The 6,645-nt window shown below is 30.4% G+C and overlaps 1 long non-coding RNA gene across 1 annotated transcript; it reads left to right on the top strand.

Annotated features, from left to right (window-relative positions):
- The first annotated feature begins 1,049 nt into the window (after positions 1 to 1,049).
- Positions 1,050 to 6,151, top strand: LOC129222326 (uncharacterized). The gene is made up of 3 exons (XR_008580582.1): positions 1,050 to 1,206; positions 2,626 to 2,711; positions 5,470 to 6,151. It is a non-coding gene; the product is annotated as an uncharacterized LOC129222326 (long non-coding RNA).
- The last annotated feature ends 494 nt before the right edge of the window (positions 6,152 to 6,645 follow it).

The raw sequence follows: 6,645 nt of genomic DNA, 5'->3' as shown, positions 1-6,645 counted from the left end.
TTGTTTCCAATTTTCCTTTTTTTTAACTGTTTCACTCAAATTTTAACTCTTATCTATTGGTATAAAATAGAAGAAACTCTTATAAGTAATATGGAGTTATCCAAAATTAAGAAATAGTACTTCAATTAAAAACGTTATACAAAATGAAATATTTATTCAATTTCATTTCAAATTTATCCTGTCATTCTGGGTAACTTTCACCATGTGAGAAATAGGATGTAATAAATTATTTTATTAAAGTACAAACAATAAATTGGAATATTTTAATATTTTATAGTTTTTATTGAAACTATTATTTCATAGCATTTTGAGATTTCTTTAAATTTATTCTGTGTAGAAAATTAACATGTAGAACAGGAGATTTCAAGAACTTGAAACCTGCATTCAAGAGTAGCTTTCTAAAAGTAACTTTAGAATTATTGTATTTACACCTACAGTTAGTTAGCTGTGTTGCCAAACTATTTTATGAAGTAAAAAGTGGAAATCTTATTATAACCTTGCCAGTTATATAGACATTGGGCTTTCTAGTTTCTTTTGAATTCAAGAATATGAAGCGTTTTAAGTTAATCCATACAATTCCAAATTACCCTAAATTGCTGCATTGGCAAAATGTATGAATACCAACATCGGTTAGAATGTTAATACTTTTGAAAATAGAGGTTTTGTACATTGCTATTATTTATATAAATGAGATTATTTCTTAAAATTACAAAAAGTTCTAAAAAATTAAAATTAAATTTTCAGTTTAGCTTTCAAATGGTGTATGATGATAAGCTTGAAACTTAATTTAAAGAAAAAAAATATTAAACTGCTGAGATGTTATTAAAAGTAGAAACCCCCTCATGCCTGTAATAAATATTTAAAGTTTCAAATATATTTTAGAAAGAAAGAAAATATAAATAGCAGTAAAATGTTATTTTTCTCATGCTGCTTGGGAAATATTTCTTTGATAAAGAGTATATTAATAATGAAGGTTTTAGATCATTTTGCTGATTATTGTTAGATTTGATCTGTCTCACTTCTATTAATATTTATGTTTTTATAGTGGGATGAAGTGACAAAACAGTCTGTCAATGAGGCCGCGGTGTTGGTTTTCAACTTCCAACTCACGGACTCGAAAGTGCAACAATGGAACTCTATCTTGTGGAAACGGAGGCTTTATGTCACTGTACCAGACAGTGGCATGACCGATGGATCAAAGGAATCGTAAGGCTTTGATTTTTCTTTTTCAGTTTCCGAAATTATAATTAAATTGGGTATGTGTTTACATTCCCAGCCAGGCATGGAAATAATTAATAAAAAGATACTTTTCCAAAGAAAAACAAACATGAATTTTGTTGAAAACCGCAGTATCCTTCACGTGTATGCCACATGATCTTCTTAGGGGCCATCCACAAATGTCGCACTTTGAGGGGAAAAGGGGTTTGTGGAAGTGTGACGTCTGTGACAAGGTTGGGTAACTAGAAATGAGGCATCACACAGTTTTTGATGGAAATATGTTTGAAAAATATCCTGACATACGACAAGTGAGGTGAAATGACATGTTTTGACTAAGGGAGGGGAGGGTCAAAATGTCAATAAAAGAAAAAGTAATTTATGCACTGCCCCCTCATACACTGGACTGAGCCACAGTGAAGCGTGGCAGGGCTTAGTATGTTTGCAAACATTCAGCTAGTGAAGTACAATGCTAACAAATCAAAATGTTGCTTTAAATTTCAAAGTTCAGTGAACTTGGAATTAAATATTACTTTTATTCCAAGTCAGAATTTGAATTAGTTGAATCAATGCTGCTAGGAGATCTGGAAAATCAAATCTTGAACTTTTGTTAACTTTCATGCGCAAGGGATTAAAGACTGATTTGACTTGTTAGCATGTTTGTGAAATTTCGAGCAAGGAACGCCACTGGTAGTTACTAACAGAACTTCTCAATAGTAAAAATTTTCTGCACATATTTCTGTGGAGAGAAATAAAACTTAGCCAGAATACATTTAAAGTTTTATCTTTGTATGCTCTAAGAAAGTATAACTATTAGAGAACCCTATTTATTTGTAAAAAAATACTGCTCCATTTTTTCAATTGATTTTTTCGGAAAAAAAACGAACTGTTTTTCCCACTGCTTCAAAATTTCTGGAAATTTTAAATATTTGAATGCAAATTTGAGATGTAATCTATGTACTTAATCAATATTAATTCTGCTTATATTAGATCTGCCGATTCCGAATAATTCTAATTGTTAGAAACCTCTTTCATTATCTGCCAAATAATTTGGACTTGCTCCTCAAAAATTTTGTTTTTTCCCTTTTAATCTTGAAACATAATGCAGATTTTAACTCTTTAACATTTTTGATAAAAAAAAAAAACCTTATGGTTTGCCTTTATAGCTTAAAATTTTTAGGTTTGTCTTTTGTTCAAAATAAAAAGGCTTACTTAACAGCTTTAACTTTTGGTAGTTGGATTTTTAAATAAAATTAAGGCACTATAATTTGTATTTAACTTTGAAAAATGCATCTGAATCATCCTCCTTGCTCCATGCAATAGTGTTATTATTATTGTTGTTATTATTAGAGTTTTCAATTCGTTGGACATTTTGAATTTTAGCTTGAAATGTTACATTCTAATTTTTAGATTTTTGACTCTCTTGGAATTTGCTGAAGATGATTTACAATGCTCACATGTCATTGTATGTTTCGGAAAAAGCAGACCAGATAAAGGTATGGTTGCCTGTTTTGATGATGCATATTTGAATTTAGCTTACAGAGCCGATTTTTTTAAATATGTTTGGGAATATGAATGAAGAAATTAAGTATTATATAGAGTTAGCCTATTTATTCTTTCAAATTCAGACCTGAAATTATACATATTTTAGAACAATCAAAGTTCAGTGGAAAGTTAGTGTATGTCACATACCTGCCAAGCCTTCCGGATTTCCCGGAAGTTTTACGGATTTTTGTCCTTTTCCGTTTTTCCGGTTATGAGCAAAATCTTCCGGATTTTTCACGTTTTGTAGGAAAAAAATTGTATCTCGCCAATTTTGGCGCTAACGATTCTTTTGTGGAATGCGGCACCCCGTTTTAGGCCAAGTAGCCAAGGAAAGGTTGCCGTAGGAGAATGGCACGAGAAGAAGTGAGGCAAGATTATGACGTCACGGAGTGATACAGCGCATGACTTCATCGGGATCCAATCAAAGCAAGCGTCGCGCCTGGCAACTAGGGGCACAATTTCGGCGCCGATTATCTTCTCGTTCTCTCAGTTCGAGCTGTTTTTGCTTTGTTCTTTTTTTAAAATGAGTACCAAATGTTATTTCCAAACTTTTAACGAAAGCAATAAAAGTAATATTTACTAAACGAAAGTAAGTTCAATTGATATGAAATTCATAACTAATATATTGTTAAATGTAAAGAGGATAGGGGTCCTGTTTGATTTTATTTTGCGTTAAAATCTTGTGGATAAAAATTAAAAAATCTTCCGGATTTTTTGATTTTTTTTTCTCGGAGGTTGGCAGGTATGATGTCGGTATTTATTAATATTGGGGGGAAAAAAATAAGTCTTGAGTGTATTTTAAAGTAGTCAATGGAACTAAGCTTACAATGCTGCTTATATCCTGAAGCTTTGCAACATTTTATCGTTAAAAACCCTTGTTACCAGGGGTTAATTTCGCTGCATGTAGCCTACAGATTGGCTTAAATTTAATCACTCCTTTTCCCAGAAGCAGAAAACTACCTCGACTTTATAACGCAAATTAAAGCCTCTTGAGTTTGCAAGATCTGATGCAAAGATGTCTTAACAAAATCTCCACCCCCATAAAATAATCACAAATTGTTAAAAAGTTATTGTAAGAGAGTTAGGGTTAAGTGAAATGGTTCAAATAACTTATCCTTTTCAAAATGAACAATGCAGCTCATTAGAAAAGATCCTTTAATTTTAGAATAAAACTTGCATTGAAAAATTATTTTAGTAGATATGTACCTTTAAAAAGAAATTTTAAAAGATCACCTTTTTTTGTCATAAGTTAAAGTGAAAAATAAAATGTACCTATTGAAATATTTGATTATTAGCACTATCTTTGCTCAAATTAATGAACAGATGAAACTAGAAATGAATAAATTCACTAGAAAAATGAGTGACTAAAATAATGATTGAATGAGAAAATAAGTGAATGAATGAATAACTAAATGAATATGCAAGTGATTTTAAAAATGATTGCATAATTAAATGAACTGTTTCATTTTGCCCTGTACGCACTTGGCTAACTGTACAAAATATTTTAAATAAAAAAATGCGTAATATTCTGTAAATATTGCACAGATTATTAGTAGGTTTCAGTTTAGTATTTAAAGTTTTTATAAGATCATTCTATTATTATACAAATAATTTGGGAGTTGCAGAAAGATATAATTGAGTATCAGTTTTTAAAAATTGCTTGCATTATCATAAACATTTTCCCAATTGGAATAGACTGTGTTACTACAAAGTTAAAATATTACCAGATAGGTGGTATTAAAAATTGTAAATGTTTCGCTTTGCTCCACATTTCCGTTTATTTATACTTTAAAAATGAAGTTCACTAGGTCCAACACTGGATCCTCATAACCCTTTATCATTTTACCTTTTAAAAAGATCAAAGTTAATTTCAAATTCTGACAGCTTAATAGTTTTTTATGCTTATTGTTTTGCAATGTCTTTGTCAATAATTGCTTTTAGAGAATTATTTCTATGTTTATAATTGATGTATAGTGAACCAAACACCTAAAGAAAATGTTCGCATTTAAGTGATTTCAAGTGTTTATAAAAACTTAAAATATGTAGTTTTTTGGCTGCTATAATTATTTGGAACAAGTAGAGGTTTGTAGCGATGTAATCAATTTTCAACAAAAACCAAATATCGCTCTTGATAAAGTACTCAAAACCCACCAGAACAAGACTCATTTTCGCATAATGCTATTTGAAATGCAATATGAATGAAAGTCCGAAATGTATTCCTTTTTGTAAAGATTTGAGATTTTTTCAATGAAAAAAGTTTAGAAAATTATATTAAAATAGCATGGAAGATTTAAGAGAATTAATAGGTTTAGTTAGAGCATTTTTGGTTTGCTAAATCCATTTGTAGTTATGTAAAGTAGGTAGTTCAACTGTCTTGTCTTTATTAATAGTATATTTACAGTATTTGCATCTCATGATCATTCTTTTGTCATATTTAATTTAACAGATTATTTTTTTAAATCTCTGAAGCATGTTTTGAATTAGATTCTAACCCAAAGGTTCTGGTTTTATTCTACTGCTATTAATTCTAGTACATATAATATAGTGACTGTTTGTATACTTTTCAATAATTACCTTTATACATTTATTGGGAGAGCTTTTTCTCTTACATCCAACGAATTTCAAATTATTGTTTAGGAATCACGTGGACCAAGTATGTAAAAATTTTGATGCAGCAACAGTTTACTTAAAATTAAATTTTCTTTCCAGTTGCATTAGTGCGCACTTTCATGTTCCTCGGTTTCTCCATGTTGGCCCCAGGACATAAGCTTGCTCCCAGCAATGCAAGTGAAGATACAATGTGCATGATCTACATCATCGAAGAGGGCTAAATTGTCACTTTACTGCCATCTCACGGGAGTGTTTGGAAGTCATCTATTTACTATTCTTGGACTTTGACACCTCTTAAAAGAAGGGGCTCTTGAATTTCCCCATACTTAACTTTCCAAAGTACTTTGGCTTTTCTCTTTCCCCCTTTTAAAACTTTGTGCTAAAAGAAGTTGGCGGCTTTTGTGTATCATTTGAGCATTTTAATGCAGACTTACAGGAATATGTTGCATTTTGCTTGTAAATTTGAAGCTTGCTTTAATTTTTTCTGTGTGAACTTGTCTCGTATAATTTGGGGACCAAGTCTGGCATATGCTTTTTTTTCCTTTCCCTAATCCTTTACAAGCCCCTGTTCTTTGGAGAATTGCATTCTGTATTTGTAGTTTAACATGTTTCGCTTGTAGTTTTTAAACTTTAATAAATGTAGTTACTGTTCATTCCAACATAGATGTTTTGTGTCTATTAGCATTCATAGATTTGTGAATTGTGGTAGTTAAGTGTAATTTTTTAAAACACTTTGCATAATATTGTTTAAAGTTTCTGTAATAAAACAATTTTTTTGAAATTTGTTGTTTATGTATTGCACCTGTTTTATCTTCATAAAAAAAGTGGTGTTATAACAGTATTTTTTCCAAAAAAAACTTAGCGAATCTTTTTCCTGCAAAAATGTAGGAAGTTTAATTTTCAAAGAATTATTTCAAATAGTCACTGAATCTAAAATTACCTGAAGAAAATCCATGTTCAGAGAATTTTAAGGCAACTGGTACAGATTTTTTTTTTTTTTTTTTGCATAGTTAAAAGCCTTCATCATTCTTTTTCACTGATTTTAATATTTTAACTCATTAAAAGGATTTACAGGTGTCCCTTGAAAACAGGGTTAATTTGTACTGCGTAATGTAAACACATAGCCGATTACAAAAATGTGCTAGAGATGAGCCAAGCTGAGAGAAAAACACATACCAGCTAAAAAATTGTAACTTAAATTAACATTTTACATAAATTTCCCTATACTTACATTGAAACTTCGTCAATCTGAAATACCCCTGGCATATACAAATT

This window comes from Uloborus diversus, chromosome 5 (genome assembly GCF_026930045.1).
Source record: "Uloborus diversus isolate 005 chromosome 5, Udiv.v.3.1, whole genome shotgun sequence".
Taxonomy (NCBI): Eukaryota; Metazoa; Arthropoda; class Arachnida; order Araneae; family Uloboridae; genus Uloborus; species Uloborus diversus.
Note: the sequence above shows the minus strand (reverse complement) of the source record. Positions and strands in the feature narration are given on the sequence as shown.